This window comes from Oncorhynchus gorbuscha, linkage group LG18 (genome assembly GCF_021184085.1).
Source record: "Oncorhynchus gorbuscha isolate QuinsamMale2020 ecotype Even-year linkage group LG18, OgorEven_v1.0, whole genome shotgun sequence".
In the NCBI taxonomy this organism is placed as follows: domain Eukaryota; kingdom Metazoa; phylum Chordata; class Actinopteri; order Salmoniformes; family Salmonidae; genus Oncorhynchus; species Oncorhynchus gorbuscha.
This window is the reverse complement of record NC_060190.1, coordinates 20,521,419-20,544,398: the sequence shown is the minus strand read 5'-3', so window position 1 is coordinate 20,544,398 and position 22,980 is coordinate 20,521,419. Positions and strand designations below refer to the sequence as shown.

The 22,980-nt window shown below is 42.1% G+C and overlaps 1 pseudogene; it reads left to right on the top strand.

Moving 5' to 3' along the window:
• The first annotated feature begins 12,139 nt into the window (after positions 1–12,139).
• Positions 12,140–12,189, top strand: LOC124004443 (annotated as a pseudogene).
• Positions 12,190–22,980: the final 10,791 nt, after the last annotated feature.

Sequence of the window (22,980 nt, the reverse complement as noted above, 5' to 3'; positions counted from 1 at the left end):
AGTTGCCACTATTTTCCTCTGTTTTTTAAAATATTTTCCTCTTTAAATAATCATGGATAATGTTTCTACAAAATAGCCCATTATCACAAAATACATTATTTTGGTTTTGAGCGTAACTTACATCATGGAGCATTAACCATTTTGGAGGACAATGCTACAAGATATTAGCTAGTCAAAAGTCTTGAGACATAAGCTGGCATTCAATCATTGCAGATGTTACATTTTCCATTCTGCCTTTTCAGAAGTGTGTTTGATTTGCACAGCATTTACCTCAGAAGGAAGAACTTGACATGTGATTTAGAAAGGGGCAGTCTCATGTTGTGAACTGTTCAGTATTGATGGCAAACTTGGCTGAGAAGTCACCCAGGGCACACAACAGCACTGACAATTCCTAAATCAAGTGTCAACTTCTTCTCGCCCGGACTTGCTGCTGTAAAGGGGAGTGTGGAAAACTATCATCTGCAATGATTGAATTCCAGCCAGTCTTGTTTGAGACATTGGAAATGCATTGCTTTTCTTACATACACGTACATAATATAATTTTAGGTCGTGGCCTTGTACTTTGCTGCAACTGAAAATTGAGTGTTAGAGGATTTGAATCACAAGCTGATTGACTTGAGTCAACTGACAGTAAAAATAAAAAAGTACTTGAATTAATAGACAGTCATATGCTTCATTCCCCTCATATCCAAGAGTTAACTTGGTGAAGACTGACAGAAAGAACTATGAAGGCTAATGTGGATTTCTTCTCATTTATATTTCAATTACACCTGCTTTGGGGATTCAAACCCATTGCAATGCAATTTGTTTTGAAAACTCAACTAAGACATTAATGCCCATACGAATACAGTTTCTTATTGTGAGGGTAAATCATTTGAGTATACAGAGACAATAACACGTTCACTCAAATAATTATGGAAGACAGGAAATCATTGCAATGGACCCAATGCGCCATCTCATTCTTGCCGCCCGTGACGGGATGCAAGATTTTCATGTGACAGGGGATTTGCTGGAGCTGCTCGACGCTACTGATGCTCAGGAGAAAGAGTCTTACATGAACCACATTTCAAGTGATCCCAAAAACAAAGGACCCATCAAAGAATAGCTCAAGCTGTCAGAAAGAAACACTACAAAAGGTCCATTTAAAAAAAAAATGAATAAAGGCCCACAAAAAGCAAAAAGTTGTTAGATTGGACTATTATGATGCGCCGAATGTTAATGATTGGAATTGTGGTTTAGCGCTTTCGTTGCAAGCCTCATAGTACAGTTGTTTCAGATGTCAGAAGCACTGTAGCCTAATTACTGATCATTCTTAAGACAACAGTGTTGCTATGCAAGTGTCAACAATATATGCTATCTCTTGTGATTTAGCACAAAATGTACATTTTGTCAAGTATGATTATTAAGGCCTCACAGGAAATGTATTCAAGAAACATATCCGGAACTGTCACGCATGCTTGGTCACTCACTCTCGCTCTCTCTCAATTTAATTACATTTAAGGGGCTTTATTGGCATGGGAAACATGCCTAAGCAAGTGAAGTAGATAATAAACAAAAGTGGAATAAACAATGAAAACGTATTATTATTATAATAATAATAACAGTAAACATTCCACTCACAAAAGTTCCAAATGAATACAGACATTTCAAATGTCATATTATGTGCAAATAGTTCAAGTACAAAAGGGAAAATAAATAAACATAAATGTGGGTTGTATTTACAATGGTGTTCGTTCTTCACTGGTTGCCCTTTTCTTGTGGCAACAGGTCACAAATCTTGCTGCTGTGATGGCACACTGTGGTATTTCACCCAATAGACATAGGAGTTTATCAAAATTGGGTTTGTTTTCTAATTCTTTGTGGGTCTGTGTAATCTGAGGGAAATATGCTTCTCTAATATGGTCATACATTTGGCAGGAGGTTAGGAATTGCAGCTCAGTTTCCATCTAATTTTGTGGGCAGTGTGCATATAGCCTGTCTTCTCTTGAGAGCCAGGTCTGCCTACGGCGGCCTTTCTCAATAGCAAGGCTATGCTCACTGAATCTGTACATAGTCAAAGCTTTCCTTAAATTTGGGTCAGTCACAGTGGTCAGGTGTTCTGACACTGTGTACTCTCTTTTTAGGGCCAAATAGCATTCTAGTTTCCTCTGTTTTTTGTTAATTCTTTCCAATGTGTCAATTAATTATCTTTTTGTTTTCTCGTGATTTGGTTATGTCTAATTGTGTTGCTAAGCTTGTTTAAGGGACTCTTCCAGGTTCACCGCTCTGTAGGTGATGGCTTTGTTATGGAAGGTTTGGGAATCGCTTCCTTTTAGGTGTTTGTAGAATTTTACGTCTATTTTCTGGACACCATCCATCACTTCCGAGTATATTACTTGCTGATGTTCAGTGTCTGAACAATAAAGGAGACAAGCTCAGGGCGAGGATCTCCTTCCAGAGAGACATCAGGGACTGTAACATACTCTGTTTCATGGAATCATGGTTCTCTCTGGATATACTACCCCCGTCCATACAGCCAGCTGGGTTCTCAGTACATCGCACAGGAGTAAAGAACTCTCCGGGAAGAAGAACGGCAGTTGTCACGGCCGTTGAATGAAGAGGACCAAGGTGCGGCGTGGTGAGCGTTATTAGAAATGATGCCGAACAAAACAATAAACACTACCAAACAAACCGTGTAGCTAAAGGCTATGTGCCATAAACTAAGTCAACTTCCCACAAAGACAGGTGGGAAAAAGGGCTACCTAAGTATGGTTCTCAATCAGAAACAACGATAGACAGCTGTCCCTGATTGAGAACCCTACCCGGCCAAACATAGAAATACAAATAATAGAACATAGAATACCCACCCCTAATCACACCCTGACCAAACCAAATAGAGACATAAAAAGGATCTCTAAGGTCAGGGCGTGACAGTACCCTCCCCCAAAGGTGCGGACTCCGGCCGCAAAACCTGAACCTATAGGGGAGGGTGTGGGTGGGCATCTATCCGCTGTGGCGGCTCAGGTGCGGGACGCAGACCCCGCTCCACCACAGTCTCACCCCACTTTGGTGGCACCTCTGGTGCGGGGACCCTCGTTGCGGGCCCCAGACTGGGGACCCTCATAGCGGGCCCCGGACTGGGGACCCTCGTAGCGGGCCCAGGACTGGGGGCCAACATTGGCTCCTCGTAGTTAAAAGAAACAGAGCCATCTCCTAGGCCTGGAGGCCTGTATTCATCATCCCACTGGCCGGAGCTCAGAATCGGTCCGTACCTCACCATCAATTGCGTCATTGACCCCTCCAGAGTCCTGGTAACCAACCCTCTCATACACGGAATCAAACAATATCCATACAGAACCAAAACACTCATACAGGTGAAAATTGCCCACAACACCATGATTATGACTTTTTTCCCATTTCCCAAACACACTATCAAACCAATTTGTTAGAGCATTATCAACCCCAGAGTTCTCTGCTACTTCATGAGCTAATATGGTTAACCCTGCCCAGTCCTTGGTCACCGTCTGGAGCTGTGTTATCGGGGATGAAAGCACAAACAGTCTCTCAAAATGCTTGATATGAATGTTATAATGTTAGTATACCTTAACTTCCTGTTCAATTTCACTGGTGTTACCTAAACAATCAATCCAAGAATCAATAACCAGAAACTATCACAAAACTTTTACGATTCAACTATTCAGACCTCCCTCTCTTACAGCCAAATATAGCCCAGCGCGCACCACCAACCAGTGATGCTTAACTAGCAATTTTGTTGCTAGATTTAGCATCTTTTTAGGCCCTCCCCCATCCTCCTTTTGGAAAAGCTGACCACGACTCCATTTTGTTGCTCCCAGCCTATAGACAGAGACTAAAACAGGAAGCTTCCGCGCTCAGGTCTGTTCAACGCTGGTCCGACCAATCTGATTCCACGCTTCAAGATTGCTTCGATCACGTGGATTGGGATATGTTCCGTATTGCGTCAAGCAACAACATTGACGAATACGCTGATTTGGTGAGCGAGTTTATTAGCAAGTGCATCGGTGATGTCGTACCCACAGCAATAATTTTAAAATCCTGAACCAGGAACCGTGGATTGATGGTAACATTCGTGTGAAACTGAAAGCGCGAACCACTGCTTTTAACCAGGTCAAGGTGACCGGAAACATTAACAAATACAAACAGTGTAGCTATTCCCTCCGCAAGGCAATCAAAAAGCTAAGCGTCAGTATAGAGAGTCGCAATTCAACGGCTCAGGGTCTACAGTCAATCACGGATTACAAAAAGAAAACTAGCCCCTTCGTGGACCAGGATGTCTTGCTCCCAGACACACTAAACAACTTCTTTGCTCGCTTTGAGGACAGTACAGTACCACTGACACGGCCCGCTACCAAAACCTGCGGACTCTCCTTCACTGCAGCCAACGTGAGTAAAACAATTAAACGTGTTAACCCTTGCAGTGCTGCAGGCCCAGACGGCATCCCCAGCCGCGTCCTCAGGGCATGCGCAGACCAGCCTGGTGTGTTGACAATTGAATTGATTTTCTGACCAATGCATGTTACATTTGGATCGGTATGGGGTCCGAGGACTGATGCAGTCATATCTTAAACATTTGAATCGGGGGCTGATAAATCATTTCATCGCAAACAAATTGTATCAATATAATAATGGTATAACAACGATAACATAATACCACCAACACATACCAGTAATATCCATGGTGATTCATAACTTTTGCTTCCTCTCACAGACCAATTTAGCCATAAAATAAAGATGCATACTGTGAGATGGTAACAAAATGGTATGGAAGGTTTGTACAACTTTTGCGTTACATTGTCTGTATCGATGCCTCTAGACATGGACCACGTGGAGACAATGTAGTCCATGATGTGTACTGGTGACCAGGAGCACTGAGCCGGCACCCTCCTTCCTGGCTGGATGCCCATTCTAGCCCGGCCAATGCGAGGAGCTGGAATAGAGAGCACCGGGCTAGAATAGCGCACTGGAGACACCATGTGCATCTCTGCATAACATGGTGCCTGACCAGTTACATGCTCCCCACGATAAGCACGAGGAGTTGGCTTGGGTATCCCTCCTGACTCAACCAATCTCCTCGTGGGCCTCCCCCCAAAAAATCTTGGGGCTGCCTCTCAGGCTTCTGTGCTAGCCGTGTACCTTTACATCTTCGCCGTTCCTCCATTCTCCTGTATCCCTCCTCGCACTGTAGCAAAGAATCCCATGCAGGCTCTGGCACTCTCCCTGGATCGATCAACCACCTCTCAATCTCCTCCCAGGATGTTACACACTCGTCCTTCTCCCGGATCCATTTCTCCCTTAAGCGCTGTTCCTCCCATTCACGCTGCTTGGTCCTTTTATGGTGGGTTATTCTGTCACGTTCGTGGTATGGAGGAGACCAAGGCACAGCGTGATGTGAATACATACTTATTTAATGAAGAAAACACTAAACAAACTTACAAAAACAACAAAACAAACGTGACACTATAATATAATAGTGCAGACACAGGCAACTAGACATAGAAAATAACCCACAGAGAACCTAAGGAATATGGCTGCCTAAATATGGTTCCCAATCAGAGACAACGTTAAACAGCTGCCTCTAATTGAGAACCAATCTAGGCAACCATAAACATACATAACACCTAGACTAGTAAACACCCCCATAAACATACAAAACCCCTAGACAAGACAAAAACACATAAATCACCCTTGTCACACCCTGACCTAACCAAAATAATAATAATAATAATAAAGAAAACAAAGAATACTAAGGCCAGGGCATGGCAGTTGGTTGGATTTCGTCACCATTTTCTGTTGTTTACCAGTTTGCCACCGGCCTGAAACGGAACCTCAATTTCCAGAGGCCAGGTCTTTAACTTACGGATCTCTGATCCGTCCGTGCACGGTTTTCGATGCTCCCATGAGAAGATGAGAAAATCCGGTTGAAGGACCAAGTTGTCACGAGAATTTTCTATCCCAATGATAATAACTGACAATCAATAGCTCTGACCAATCCCGAGGTTTGTAAGACCATGGGTATAATAATAATTAGTCAAAGACTAGTACAGGTTAGTACAGTTTATTCAGAAAACATTCTAAAGTCAAGAATACAAAGACGTCCATTTTATAGCTGCGCACATACTTCCACACAAACAGTAGATATCCTAAGCATATACATACACACAAACAGAAGATATCCTACGCACATACTGTCTCACTACCCAGCCGACAGAGATCAGAGAGACCTTGACCTTGAGACGTACTTCCCGTTCTCTCCCAAATCTCTAGTCAGGTCGGCGCCAATTTTGCTCAGACAGTCTGTGTTTAAAATACCATAAAGACCCTAATTCTGACTATAACTACACATTTATTGATTATAATTTTATACATTCTAATCAATTCCATACAATTTTATGGTTTCAGGGTGGAATATTCTAATCATTCAATTATCAGATAAATCCCATTAACAGTAGTATACTGTAGAGTACTATACTGTATACTACACTGTAGTATTCTATAGACCAAATCAGAATGTTCGTGAACAAAGTCGTTCTGGTAGTTCCGCATTGCAAGCGTCAGAAAGGTGGACCCAGGAATGCATAGGAAACCATATGCAGACCACCGCCAGACTTTCTAGATTATCTAACAAATAATTAATAGACTTTGGTTTCTAAAATGTCTATATAATCATCAGCGCTACTCTCTTGTTATCAAGCCTTCAAATTTCTAGCTAGGTACAAAAGCAACATTGCCTTGGTTGCAGCTGACCTGTACTGTATGCTAGCCAGAGCCATGTATTTGTATGCATTTATTTTCTAAATACATAGATATCCAGCCAGCTAGCCCTAATTGCAATGTTGGATAGATCTGTTCCATTTATGAAAATAGCGACAATGATCTCACAGTATCTTTTATCCTATCTTCACCCATCGGCACTATGCAGCATGACTGTATGCAAAAAAAGTAGCTAGCTAGCGAACCATTTGATTTGACTAGCTAGTTAGCTGTGTTTCAGTTATTGTCTCGTTATTGTTCAGCTATCTTATTGGAACACCAAATGAAAACAGGCTGCTTGCCAGTTGGTGCGGTAGCTAGCTAGCTGTCCCTGCCTCAGCCATTGCATTGGCTATCTTGCCAGCAAGCATGGATGAATGCAGATGTCAGTCATGTAACATTAGCAAGCGAAGACAACCCTCATTTCAATGAATAAGCTGGCTTGGTAGCTACATCAGCACACAAATATTTTCTTACCCGATGCTGGTTCCATAGTCTGCCATATGTGAGTTGCTGAGGTGGGGCTACGAGGTTATCAGAAAGTGTACTAGCTAGCCTGGCTATCCACTTGTCTGGCTACTACAACCAATTCTATCTTCTGAGATTTCCTTTCTATTTGTGCTGTACAATTAATGACCATAGCAATAAGCACCAAGAAGCCAACCTTACTACTCGTCCCAAGTTACGAAACACGTAGTGCCCTTTCCCTCTGTGCAGCAGACACACAAAAAATCAACACAAGTCCAGCTCTGGATATTTTGACCGAATTGACAGAACCCAAATTCTGCCTCACCCAGCCTGACACCACAAACGGATCTTCGAAAAAGCATGGATCCACTTTCTCCACAAATCATATTTTCCTGATCGTTGGGGTGAGGCTCGGAAGCCTTCACCTCACTTGACGGCACATGTTCTTCCTCTTCACAAATGTCAGGTGACATTTCAGGGTTTTCAGAAGCGTAACGGAATTATCTCTCCTGTACTGGAGTCAAAAGAGAAAGTACTCGGCTTGTATTTCGCAGATGTCGGTTTGTGTTTGAACCTCACATCCTTCTTTCTGCCTCGCTTCTTCTCGCCATCCGCCATTTTCCTCACCCGGGCCTCCGACATGAATTCCATCTCCGTGTGGGGGACTTCCCCAAACGACTTCCTTCAGGTTCAGTGACTTCTATCCACGTCATCACTTGCGAACCAACGAGGCACACTAACTTCACATAGCCAGGTAATAGAGGTAGTGGCTCACTACCGTCATCTGCTAGATAATTGTGAGATTACACCATGAAATAGCACTGAGACATTGACAATGATTCATATTATTGTCAGCTCCTTACTGTACTGTCAACTAAATTATGCGATTACTGATTTGTAAGTACAGAGCACAACCATGCACAGACCGCAACTTTCTTCACCCAGAACTACATTTGTATGCTATTGTGATATTACATTTACATTACATTTAAGTCATTTAGCAGACGCTCTTATCCAGAGCGACTTACAAATTGTTGCATTCACCTTATGACATCCAGTAGAACAGTCACAACCCTGCTACAACCCCTGTATGACAACACACACTCACTTGAATTAATTCAACAATAAACACTGCTACTTCCACTGTCTGGAGTAAACTCTAGCATGACAGCAGACCTATCAAGTCTTATTCTGTGGTTATAATTAGATATCATGGTGATCTCTCATATAGAATTGTGTGGTATACTGTAGAATACTATACTACACCCTGCAGTATCCCTCAATTGTTTACTCCTTACTATAGAAGTGCATAGTATACTGTAGAATACACTACACACTGTACTTTTCAGTCATTACAGTTTTTCTCAATAGTGTACAAGCAATTTTAGATCTGTGTTGAAATGTAATCTATAGCGGAAAAGCAATGATCAAACATCTGATAATTCTCTTTCCTTAGTACCTGACAGGCATATCTTAGGCTACCTTTCGCATAACATGACATACAAATGTCATCAGTGAATACAAAATTCACTATTAAGTGTTTTGTTCACAGAATATTAGCGAACTGTTTTCATCAGAAGAGAAAAATGTGCAATTGCATTGACTGTTTCCGGCAATCAGTAAATACTACTGCACAAAAGGAAGGACGCCTATATCTTTGTAGTGACTGGGTGTATTGATACACCATCCAAAGTGTCATTCATATCTTCCCCATACTCAAAGGGATATTCAGTGTCTGCTTTTTAAATTATAACCCAACTTCCAATAGGTTCCCTTCTTTGCACGGCATTGGAAAAACTCCTTGGTCTTTGTGCTCGAATCTATTAAAAATACACTGCTCGACTGAGGGACCTTACAAATAATTATATGTGTGGGGTACAGAGATGAAGTAGTCCTTAAAAAATCATGTTAAAAACTATTATTGCACACAGAGTGAGTCCATGCAACTTATTATGTGAATGTTTACTCCTGAACTTATTTAGGCTGGTCATAACAAAGGGGTTGAATACTTACTGACGCAAGACATTTCAGCTTTTCATTTGAAATACATTTGTAAACCTTTTGAAAAACATTATTCTACTTTGACATTATGGGGTTTTGCGTGTAGGCGAGTGACAAAAAAAATCTCAATTTAATCCATTTTAAATTCAGGCAGTAACACAACAACATCTTGAACAATTCAAGGGGTGTGAATACTTTCTGAATGCACTCATAACAGTTGTGTTCCTCCATTATATTCACCTTTCTTTATTTCTACTGTGGATTATGTTCTGTGCACCAATGGAACGTCTACAAATCTATGAGCAAACCAACCTTTGTATTGAACACATGTACTGTATTTGGATTGTGATAATACCAATGAATGAATGCTGCACACAATGTGCTTATTTTGATTTAAAGAATGCATCAGAAATAATATTTGATTTGATGTGTATGCAAACGTTTGGTTAAATATGCATAAAAGGAGAGTAATTGCCCATAATACTGCACCTTTGGATAGTTGTACTTCTAATTTTGATCATCATGATTTAGTGACTGGAAAGAAAATGTATTGATCTACTGAATATTTAAAACAATACATTTCTGTTTTGTCTGTTTGGACTCAAGAGATAAGTATGGTTGCATTAATCTTTTTTCAGGCAGACATGTTCTTTTGATGAATGTATTTGCAATTTTGATGGTGTTATATAGTTTTCATTAACGTATTTGTGTTTGGAGAAGGCAAGTACTTTTATTTGTCTTTACCCCCTTTTTCTCCCCAAATTTGTGATATCCAGTTGCCGTTCCAATTACGATCTTGTCTCATTGCTGCAACTCCCTAATGGGGGGCTCGGGAGAGGTGAAGGTCGAGTCATATGTCCCCCGAAACATGGCACGCTAAGCCACGCTTCTTAACACACGCATGCGTAACCCGGAAGCCAGCCGGACCAATGTGTCGGAGGAAATACCTTTAACGTCTTTGGGATAGGGGGCAGCATTTTCACATTTAGATGAATAGCGTGCCCAGAGTGAACTGCCTCCTACTCAGTCCCAGATGCTAATATATGCATATTATTAGTATTGGATAGAAAACACTCTGGGGTTTCTAAAACTGTTTGAATGATGTCTGTGAGTATAACATAACTCATATGGCAGGTGAAAACCTGAGAAAAATTCCAAACAGGAAATGGGAAATCTGAGCTTTGATGCTTTTGAACTCCGCCCTATCGAATACACAGTGGGATATGGGTCAAGATGCACTTCCTAAGACTTCCACTAGATGTCAACCATCTTTAGAAACTTGAATGGGGCTTCTACTGTGAAGTGGGACCGGATGAGAGCTCTTTGAGTCAGTGGTCTGGCAGAGTGTCACAGCCCAATGACGCGCGGTCACAATAGAGTTAGCTCTCGTTCCATGGCTTTTCTACAGACATTGGAATTCTCCAGTTGGAACATTATTGAACTTTTATGATAAAAACATCCTAAAGATTGATTCTATACTTAGGTTGACAAGTTTCTTCGACCTGTAATATAACTTTTTGAACGTTTCGTCTGACTGGACCAGATCGCTCTTTTGTATTTGTTTACCAAACGCCCTAACAAAAGAAGCTATTGGACATAAATGGATATAAATGATGGACATTATCGAACAAAACAAGCATTTATTGTGGAACTGCGATTCCTGGGAGTGGATTCGAATGAAGATCATCAAAGGTAAGTGAATATTTATAATGCTATTTATGAATAATGTTGACTACCCAACATGGCAAATATTTCTCTGGCTGGTTTGTGCTCTGAGCGCCGTACTCAGATTATGATTTTTTCCGTAAAGTTTAGTTGTGGCTTGATGGTGACCTAACATAATCGTTTGTGGAGCTTTCGCTGTAAAGCATTTTTGAAATCAGACACTGTGGCTGGATTAAAGAGAATTTAATCTTTAAAATGGTGCCTAAAACTTGTATGTTTGAGAAATTTGATTTGTGAGATTTCTGTTGATTTGTATTTGGTGCCCTGCAATTTCATTGGCTGCTGGCGAGGGGTTACGCTAGTGGAACGGGGTTCCGCTCCCCAGTCCTAGACAGATTAAACTGACGACTTAAAGTCAGCCTGCAGGCGCCCGGCCCGCCACAATGATTCGCAAAAGTGTGATGAGCCAAGTAATGCCCCCCCCTGGCCAAACTCTAAACCGGGCAACGCTGGGCCAATTGTGTGCCACCCTATGGGACTCCTGGTCAGGGGTCAACTACATTTTGAAAACTCATTGAATGTGTAAGATAATTGTATTTATGGAAATAAATCAAAGTTAACACCCCCATACCCACATGAAAAATAATATTGTTTACCATAGAATACTACAGTACTTTCTATGGAATTATGTAGTACATTGTAGTAAACTGTAGTATACTGTAAGGAGTAATATACTACACACTGTATTCCCCTCCCCTTATCCCAATTGTGCTACCCATGAGTGAGAAACCCACATGCCAAGTATAGACCATACTGTATATTGTGTTTGCTACAGGTTATAGAAAAGAGTATAAACTCTGAACCTATTTGTCACGCCCTGACCTTAGAGAGCCTTTTAATGTCTCTATTTGGTTTGGTCAGGGTGTGATTTGGGGGGGTGGCATTCTAGGTTCTTTATTTCTTTGTTTCTGGCCGAGTGTGGATCCCAATCAGAGGCAGCTGTCTATCGTTGTCTCTGATTGGGGATCATAGGTAGCCCTTTATCCCACCTGTGATTGTGGGTAGTTGTCTATGTGTAGTGGCCTGTGAGCACTACGTAGCATTATGTTTGTTATTTCTTGTTTTGTTGGTGACATTATAAATAAACTCAAATGTACGCTGCGCCTTGGTCCTTTCCTTTCAACGAGCGTGACACTATCCATTCAAACCCCAGTCTTACTTACTTAAGTCATGGAAAAGGTGTTTTTTAATATTTGTCCAGTAGGTTTCCTCAAGGAGAAAGCCCACACTTCTATGTCAAAGATAATAAAACAAAAACACTATAGTACACACTACAGTATACTACAGTCATGTCCACAAAAACACTACAGTAAATACTACAGTATACTACAGCCATTTGTTTTTGTGCAAAACCTAGTGAATACTACAGTCAAGTCCACAAAAACACTACAGTGAATATTACAGTATATAAACTTAGTAATACAACAGCATTTATACCATAGTATGCTATAGTATTTTTTCATGTTGGCAGGCTCTCACAGATCTCTTCATAATATTGATTAGTCAGTCAAAGTTTTCATTATTGGTAGGCAATCTAGGTGTGTTTAATATCCATGAATCCATGAATTGCTGGCTTTATGTGAACGTCTATGGGTGACCAAGCTGATTCTAAAATGCCGGTGTGAGATAATTCTTTCCTACTTTTTATAGTGAGGGTACTTCCCAATTTAGTACACTAAATATTCCCATGCTCTGTTTAAAAGTAGTGCCCTATACAGGGATGGGGTCCCTTTTGGGATACAACATGCTCATGCCAAGAAACCACCATTGTAACTTATATATTACCTACTCAAGACAGAAAGCAGCAGCTCCCAAAGACCATATGGGGGAACTGGAGGAACTGTAACCCCTGGGGCTTAATGTTATATTAATGGAGTACAGTATTAATACATCCTGCTTTAAAAAGAAATGGATTATCTCGATCAATACACTGCAAGGTAATACTTTCAAGGGGGCAGAGTAGGAGTGACAATAGGCTCATGCTCTAAGCTAATGTTATCCCCCTTAGTAAACAACATATTTCTTTGTAAGTGTTATTTGGTTTATTGGTCATTCAGCACTTTGTCGTCAGCAAGATATTGGAAGGCCACTATAGAGTGAGAATCACATTGCTGCCTCTTTTACTTTGCCAGAGCTGCAAGTGACAAGGTATCCATGCTGACAAGTTACACACTGTGCTTTAATTATCTTTTTTTAGGTAAACCCTGTCGTTGTGTTTAATCGTTATTTTTGACAGATTCATAATTAGGGTGCTGGGATGTTTATGAATTTAACATTATATATGTCTCAATAGGAGTGATTAATATTTCATTTCAAGCTCTACAATGATTGAAAACCCTGGGTCCAACTAAATTTTCTGATATTGCCAAACTATCTGCATTACGAATGGCATCACAGGGGCAACAATCTCATTTAGGGGTGATATACACTACATGACCAAAAGTATGTGGACACCAGCTCGTCAAACATCTCATTCCAAAATTATGGACATTCTTTGCTGCTCTAACCCCCCTTTGCTGCTATAACAGCCTCCACTCTTCTGGAAAGACTGTCCACTACAGCCACAAGAGAATTAGTGAGGACAGGCACTGATGTTGGGCGATTAGGCCTGGCTCGCAGTCGGTGTTCCAATTCAACCCAAAGGTGTTCGATGGGTTGAGGTCAGAGCTCTGTGTAGCCAAGTCAAATTTTTCTACACCAATCTCGACAAACCATTTCTGTATGGACCTGGCTTGTGCATGGGAGGCCTTGTCATGCTGAAAGTTGGAAGCATAGAATCGTCTGGAATGTCATTGTATGCTGTAGCATTAAGATTTCCCTTCACTGGAACTAACGGGCCTAGCCCGAACCACAAAAAAACACTCCAGAGAACACTTTTCCACTGCTCCAGAGACCAAGGCAGCGAGCTTTACACCACTCCTACTAACATTTGGCATTGCACATGGTGATCTCACGGAAACCCATTTCATGAAGCTCCCGATGAACAGTTCTTGTGCTGACGTTGCTTCCAGAGGCAGTTTGGAACTCGGTGGTGAGTGTTGCAACTGAGGACAGACAATTTTTCCCCGACACGGCTTCAGCATTCTGAAGAATTCGGTCCAGTTCTGTTACCTTGTGTGGCCTACCACTTCGCGGCTGACCCATTGTGGCTCCTAGATGTTTCCACTTCACAATAACAACGCTTACAGTTGACCGCAGCAGCTCTAGCAGGGCAGAAACGTGAAGAACTGACTTGCTGGAAAGGTGGCATCCTATGACTGTGCTACATTGAAAGTCTTCAGTAAAGCCATTCTACTACCAATAGTAGTCTATGGAGATTGCATGGCTGTGTGAACGATTATATGCACCTGTCAGCAATGGGTGTGGCTGAATTTGCCAAATCCACTAATTTTAAGGGGTGTCCACATACTTTTGTATATGTAGTGTGCCTCATCAAGGGATAAAATACAGCAGTAATACAGACTAACCCTGAGTGACAGTGTGAGACAGTACATTGGAAACTGGGAGGGGAGGGTACATTTGAATTCATGTGGTGTTACAGCACAGCAGATGACATTGCACAAATGGCCGTGCTCATGTAGTTCATCTTCAGTCGCCCACTGGCGCAAACCACTGTAGCCTATCTACTGACTCTCTGGACACCAAAGATATTTTGGGAATAGCTGGTGGTTTGTTTCCAGTGCCGGAAGGAGTAGCTAAGTCAAACATTTTTGGGGAGGGGAGCACAGAGCATATTCTTTTCAAATGCATCTGTTTCAAAATGTGACTGTACTGACATGTTCATTGTAGCCTTTCATGACTTTTAATTCTCTAATTTGTCTTTTGTTTTTTAAGCTTTGGTGCGTTGTTGACCTGAATGACCTCTAAAGTAACAAATATCATTGGAAGAGTAGATTCTGTTTACGTTAAAAAAAATTGAAACCTAGCTATTGCTCTATAAACATTTGCTTTTAACCAAAATAATTAGCAAACAAACCATCAAATCAAATGTTACACTGACGTCCATTCAATCTCTCCCTTTGCAAAGCTTGTGGAAGTGGGGGCTATACATGGTCCCGAGGGCAAAATGTCACTTGAGGTCTGCACGTTTTGATGTCAAGATGCAAGATTAACTTCCTCAAATTACTTTCTGTGACCCAACATTGCCTCTACATTAGACAATGAACTGACAATAGTGCTTTCCGAAGTTTCATCATTATGAAGCAAAACACAAAGTACACACAATAGAGGGTGGCCTCCAACTGCTCTTAAATGCAAAAAACCCGAAATGAATGCTCTTCAACCGATCGCTGCCCGCACCCGCCTGCCCGACTAGCATCACTACTCTTGACGGTTCTGACTTAGAATATGTGGACAACTATAAATACCTAGGTGTCTGGCTAGACTGTAAACTCTACTTCCAGACTAATATTAAGCATCTCTAATCCAAAATTAAATCTAGAATCGGCTTCCTATTTTGCAAAAAAGCCTCCTTCACTCATGCTGCCAAACATACCCTCGTAAAACTGACTACCCTGCCGATCCTTGACTTCAGCGATGTGATTTACAAAATAGATTCCAACACTCTACTCAGAAAATTTGATGCAGTCTATCACAGTGCCATCCGTTTTGTCACCAAAGCCCCATACACTACCCACCACTGCGACCTGTATGCTCTCGTTGGCTGGTCCTCGCTACATAGTCGTTGCCAAACCCACTGGCTCCTAGTTATATATAAGTATTTTCTAGGTAAAGCTTCAACTAATCTCAGCTCACTGGTCACCATTGCAACACCCACCTGTAGCATGCGCTCCAGCAGATATATTTCACTGGTCATCCCCAAAGCCAACACCTCCTTTGGCCGCCTTTTCTTCCAGTTCTCAGCTGCCAATGACGGGAACGAATTGCAAAAATCACTGAAGAAATAGACTTATATCTCCCTCACTAACTTTAAGCATCAGCTGTCAGAGCAGCTTACCGATCGCTTCAGCTGTACACAGCCCATCTATAAATAGCCATTCCAACCAACTACCTGCTTCATCCCCATATTTGTTTTTATTTTTTTGCTCTTTTGCACACCAGTATTTCTACTTGCAAATCCTCATCTGCACATCTATCACTCCAATGTTAATTGCTAAATTGTAATTACTTTGCCACTGTGGCCTATTTATTGCCTTACCTCCTTACTTCATTTGCACACACTACATACAGAGTTTTCTATTGTATTATTGACTGGACGTTTGTTTGAAAATGTTTGAAACCTAGCTATTTCTCTATAAACATTTGTTTTTAACCAAAATAATTAGCAAATTAACAACTAAGTCAAATGTTACACTGGCATTCATTCAATCTCTCCCTTTACGAAGCTTGTGGAAGTGGGGGCTATACATGTTCCCGAGGGCAAAATATCACTTGAGGTCTTGCAAGTTTTGATGACAAAATGCAAGATTAACTTCCTCAAATGACTTTCTGTGACCCAACACTTCCTCTACATTAGACAATAAACTGACAATAGTAATTTCCCCCCCCACAAGTTTCATCATTATGAAGCAAAACACAAAGCACACACAATAGAAGTTAAATTGAAGTTGTAAAATGTGTGTTACTTAATGTGCTTACTCACCTAATCCCAAAGCTGAGTTCTCCTCTGAGTCTGTTTTTTCATGTAATGTGGATGGGCTAACACATGGTGGTGCTTGAGTGTTATTTTACAAGAACTAATATATCAATAATGACATTTCATGATGACAGATGAAGCAATGCCTTGTCGTGTGTGGTTCACTTATAGTACATTAAGTGATGATTCATTTAAATACTGTTTTTCATTGTGTTTCACAATTTCTAGTCCTCTGACTTACTTTATGTAAATTAACCTGTCTGTATCATATGGATAAAATAAATTAATGAGTCATAAATGGATGAAAGTATAAAATCTAATAGCAATGGTTATACATTTTCATTGTATTTCACCATTTCTAGTTCTCTGATTCACTGTATGTAAATTAACCTGTGTGTTTCATGGGCATACAATCAGTAAAGTCAAACTTTCAGCCAAATAGCAATGCTAATTCATGGCAACAGCCTGAGTCATGGTGTATAATATGAACAGGTCATATGGAGATTTTAATTTCCTTAACCTCTGACAGGAATAGTTACTGCCCACTCAAAAATGTGTGTGTGTGTGTGTGTGTGTGTGTGTGTGTGTGTGTGTGTGTGTGTGTGTGTGTGTGTGTGTGTGTGTGTGTGTGTGTGTGTGTGTGTGTGTGTGTGTGTGGTGCTTGTTCAAATGGGTCCTAATGACATGTGTGTCCCAGCCACCCTGCCCCTGGCCTAACTTTATTTACGCCGTCTGCCAGGGCATTCAGATTCAGGTTATTCTGGTTTCATACTAGAGCCGGCCATGAGTCACCCCGCCTTCTTACAGAAAGATACTGATCCCCACCTGATTGTATCTAGACTAAAACACTACTTAGCACCTATTCTTGTTCCACAGCCACTTGTCTTTGACACAATAGTGTTACAAGATTTTCAAGCAACGCTGGACAACACCTTTGATGTTCGTGTACACAATGTAATTTAAGGTTTAAAGATTCAAAATAAAATCCTATGTTATCACTTAATTTAGTGAATGTGTTAACCTTTATCAGTGGGTGTATGTCACACTTTGAAATCCAATATGTTACACTACCGTAGTAAATGTCACCAAATGATATTGCGGATGTAATATGTTTGTGAAAATGTTATTCTATCTTAGGTAATGACACCTGTCTCACTCTGACTGCATATACCAGTGCCTTGCAGTGGGAAACAGTACTAGGTGGTGTGGTGTACCTGTTATTAGAAATGGGGAGGACCAGAGAGATAAGATTGTTAAGAGAGATAAGAATGCACCTGATACGTGTGACGCACAATATAACAAAACCACCACTGCAATATACAGGTTAATGTACATTTCGTGTCCCAGAGATCCGTGACCCTTTTGTTAGGTCCTCTGACTTGACAAAATAGACTCTCAGGGGAAAGGCAGATTAGAATGAAGCTGCGTTCTTGATTCACCAAACACTGTGCCTGATGAAACATGTATAAGTGTCAATATCAGACATCCCCTGTGGCTTGAAATGGAACCCTGGAGGTGAAACATGACACTATTTTGTCATTAACAGCCGAAACTAAAGATGGCTGGTTACCCATTTACATTTAACATTTACATTTAAGTCATTTAGCAGACGCTCTTAGTCTATGAGGCTACAAGCACTTTGGGTCGTTGAAAAAAGCTAGCTATATTATAGATAATTAGCTATTATTACTAATGTGTCCTGCTGTAGTCTTACAATGTTTCACACCTTCATTAGCACGTCACAGTACGTGGATCCATCAACTTCAACATTTTACAGTAGCAAAGTATATAAAAACAAGAAAATAAAACATTTCATTACATTTTACATTTCTGGTTTGTTCAATAAAATGTGGTAGTGTAACGTTCGTTGAATGGAGGAGACCAAGGCGCAGCGTGATGTGAATACATTCTCCTATTTAATGAAACGATGAACACACAAACTTCACAAAACAACAAAATGAACGTGAAGCAGACACAGGCAACTAACACATAGACAGTAACCCACGAAATACCCAAGGAATATGGCTGCCTAAATAACGATAAACAGCTGCCTCTAATTGAGAACCAATCTAGGCAACCATAGACATACATAACACCTAGACTAGTAAACACCCATAGACATACAAAACCCCTAGACAGGAAACAAAAACACATACATCACCAATGTCACACCCTGACCTAACCAAAATATTAAAAGAAAACGCAGAACACTAAGGTCAGGGCGTGACAGTACCGCCCCCCAAAGGTGCAGACTCCCGGCCGCACACCTAAGCCTATATGGGAGGGTCTGGGTGGGCATAACTCCGAAGTGGCGGTTCTGGCTCAGGACGTGGACCCCGCTCCACTTCTGACTAGTCACACTTACTTAATGTCTCTGGATCTGGAACCCTCACCGCCAGCCACGGACTAGAGGACGCAACTGGACTAATGGTTGAGTCTGGAGTGAGTGGCGCCTCTGGATTGGAGGGAGTTTCTGGCGGATCCGGACTGATCCAGACTGGAGGGAGACTCTGGCGGATCCAGACTGGAGGTAGACTCTGGCGGATCCAGACTGGAGGTAGACTCTGGCGGATCCGGACTGGAGGGAGACTCTGGCGGATCCGGACTTGAGGGAGACTCTGGCGGATCCGGACTGGAGGGAGACTCTGGCGGATCCGGACTGTGACCTGTCGTGGTAGGTTCCTGACTGCAACGCGTTGTAGTAGGTTCCAGACTGCGGCCCGTCGTAGAAGGCTCCGGTCTGCGGCCCGTCGTAGGAGGTTCCGGTCTGCGGCCTGTCGTAGGAGGTTCCAGTCTAGGTACTGTTGCCGGACGCTCTGGACTGGGTACTGTCACCGGACGCTCTGGACCGGGTACTGTTGCCGGACGCTCTGGACTGGCGAGGGGCACTGTAGGCCTGGTGCGTGGTGCCAGCACTGGTGGTACCGGGCTGGGGACACGCACCTCAGTCCGAGGAGCAGGAACAGGGAGTACTGTACCCTGGAGACGCACAGGAAGCCTGGTGCGTGGTGTTGGCACTGGTGGTACTGGGCTGGGGACACGCACCTCAGGGCGAGTGCGGGGACACCTACAGCACCAGATGTCACAGGAAGGCCAAAAAGATCATCAAGGACAACAACCACCTGAGCCACTGCCTGTTCACTCTGCTACCATCCAGAAGACGAGGTCAGTGCAGGTGCATCAAAGCTGGGAGCGAGAGGCCCAAAACATTTTCCACTTTTTTCTCTCCAAATTCGTGATATCCAATCGTGATCCAACTATAATCTTGTCTCATCGCTGCAACTCCCCAACGGGCTCGAGAGAGGCAAAGGTCGAGTCATTCTAAAACATGACCCGCCAAGCCGAGCTTCTAAACATCAACACGCTTAACCCCGGAAGCCAGCCGCACCAATGTATCAGAGGAAACACTGTTCAACTGACGACCGAGGTCAGCCAGCAGGCGCCCAGCCTGCCACAAGGATTCGCTAGAGGGCAATGAGCCAAGTGAAGAACCCCCTTGGCCAAACCCTCCCCTAACCCGGACGTCGCTGGGCCAATTGTGTGCTGCCACTCCCGGTCAGGGGTCAACTACATTTTGAAAATGCATTGAAAAGAAAATCAAGGTTAACACCCTCATACCCACATGAAAAATAATAGAGTTTACCATAGAATAATACAGGACTTTCTATAGAATTATGTAGTACACCATAGTAAATTGTAGTATACTGTAGGGAATACTATACTACACACTGTATTCCCTCCCCTTATCCCAATTGTGCTACCCATGAGTGAGAAACATAATACCAAGTATAGACCATACTGTATATTGCGTTCGCTGCAGGTTATAAAAAAGAGTAGAAACCCAGTCCTTCCTACTTAAAAGTCATGGAAAATGTGCTATTTTAATATCTGTCCAGTAGGTTTCCTCAAGGAGAAAACCCACACTTCTATGTCAAAGATACCTTTTTTAGTTAACCTTTATTTAAGTCAGTTAAGAACAAATGGTAATTTACAATGACGGACTACCAAAAGACAAAAGGCCTCCTGCGGGGACGGGGGTTGGGATTAAAAATAAAACATACAATATAAATATAGGACAAAACACACATCAAGACAACAGAGACAACACTACATGAAGAGAGACCTAAGACAACAACATAGAAAGGCAGCAACACATGAAAACACAGTATGGTAGCAAAAAAAAAACATGACAACAACATGGTAGCAACACAACATGGTAGCAGCACAAAACATGGTACAAACATTATTGGGCACAGACAACAGCACAAAGGGCAAGAAGGTAGAAGACAACAATGCATCACGCAAAGCTGCCACAACTGTCAGCAAGTGTCCATGATTGAGTCTTTGAATGAAGAGACTAAAGATAAAACTGTCCAGTTTGAGTGTTTGTTGCAGCTTGTTCCAGTCGCTAGCTGCCACTGAAAAGAGGAGCGTACAAGGGATGTGTGTGCTTTAGTGACCTTTTACAGAATGTGACTGGCAGAATGAGTGTTGTATGTGTGAAGGAGGAGTGCTGCAGTAGATATCTCAGATAGGGGGGAGTGAGGCCTAAGAGGGTTTTATAAATAAGCATCAACTTGTGATGGGTATACAGAGATGACCAGTTTACAGAGGAGTATAGAGTGCAGTGATGTGTCCTATAACAGTAAAGAACATCTAGCCGCTCGAGAGCACCCTTACCTGTCAATCTATACATTTTTGCTCCGTAATCTAGCATGGGTAGGATGGTCATCTGAATCAGGGTTAGTTTGGTAGCTGTGGTGAAAGAGGAGCGATTACTATAGAGGAAATAAAGTCTAGATTTAACTTTAACCTGCAGCTTTGATATGTGCTGAGAGAAGGACAGTGTACCATCTAGCCATACTCCCAAGTACTTGTATGAGGTGACTACCCTCAGAGGTAGTAATCACACCTTTGGGGAGAGGGGCATTCTTCTTACCAAACCACATTACCTTTATATTGGAGGTGTTTAGAACAAGGTTAAGGGTAGAGAAAGCTTGTTGGACACTAAGGAAGCTTTGTAGTAGAGCATTTTACATAAATTCAGGGAGGGGCCAGCTGAGAATAAGACTGTGTGATCTGCATATAAATGGATTAGAGGGCTTCCTACTGCCTGAGCTATGTTGTTAATGTAAATTGAGAAGAGCATGGGGCCTAGGATCAAGCCTTGGGGTACTCCCTTGGTGACCGGCAGAGGCTGAAACAGCAGATTTTCTGACTTTATACACTCTTTGAGAGAGGTAGTTAGCAAACCGGGCCCCTCAGAGACACCAATACACTCCTTAGCCAGCCCACAAGAATGGAATGATCTACTGTATCAAAAGCTTTGGCCAAGTCAATAAAAATAGCAGAACAACATTGCTTAGAATCAAGGGTAATGGTGACATCATTGAGGACCTTTAAGGTTGCAGTGACACATCCATAACCTGAGCGGAGACCAGATTGCATACCAGAGAGAATACTATAGACATCAAGAAAGCCAGTCAGTTAGTTATTGACAAGTTTTTCCAACACTTTTGACAATCAGGGCAAAATAGAAATAGGCCTATAACAGTAAGGATTGGCCTGATCTCCCTCTTTAAATAAAGGATGAACCATGGCTGCATTCCAAGCAATGGGAACCTCCCCAGAAAGGAGAGACAGGTTAATGTCACGCCCTGGCCATAGAGAGGATTTTATTCCCTATTTTGGTTAGGCCAGGGTGTGACTAGGGTGGGCATTCTAGTTTATTTTTTTCTATGTTGTCTAGTTCTTTGTGTTTGGCTGGGTATGGTTCTCAATCAGAGGCAGCTGTCTATCGTTGTCTCTGATTGAGAATCATACTTCGGTAGCCTTTTTCCCACTTGGGTTTGTGGGCAGTTGTTTTCTGTTTTGTGTCTGCACCAGACAGAACTGTTTAGTTTTGTTCCACTTTGTTATTTTGTTTCAGTGTCCAGTTTGAATAAATGATCATGACACGTACCACGCTGTGCTTTGGTCCTCTTCTTCAGATGAGCATTACAGTTAAAATGGTTGGAGATAGGCTTGGCCATGATAGGGGCAGCAACTTTAATAAAGAAGAAATGGTCTAAGTCATCAGACCCAGATGTTTTTTGGGGTAAATTGTCAGGAGCACCTCGGACTCAATGACTGCCTGCAGGGAGGGGGCAGGGCAAAAAGAGGGAGAAGCATCGAAGATAGTTGCATTACAAGGGGTGGGAGATGAGGAAATGTTGGACGAGCAAGGAGGCATGGCTGAGTCAAATAGGAATCCTGACTTAATGAAGTGGTAATTAAAGAGCTCAACCAAGTGCTTATTGTCAGTAACAACCACATCATCAACATTAAGGGACATGGGCAGGAGGGTTTATTCTCCAGGAAACTGTTTTCCAGAACTTCTTCGAGTTTAACCCACAGAGAAAGAACTGCTCCTAAAGTAACTA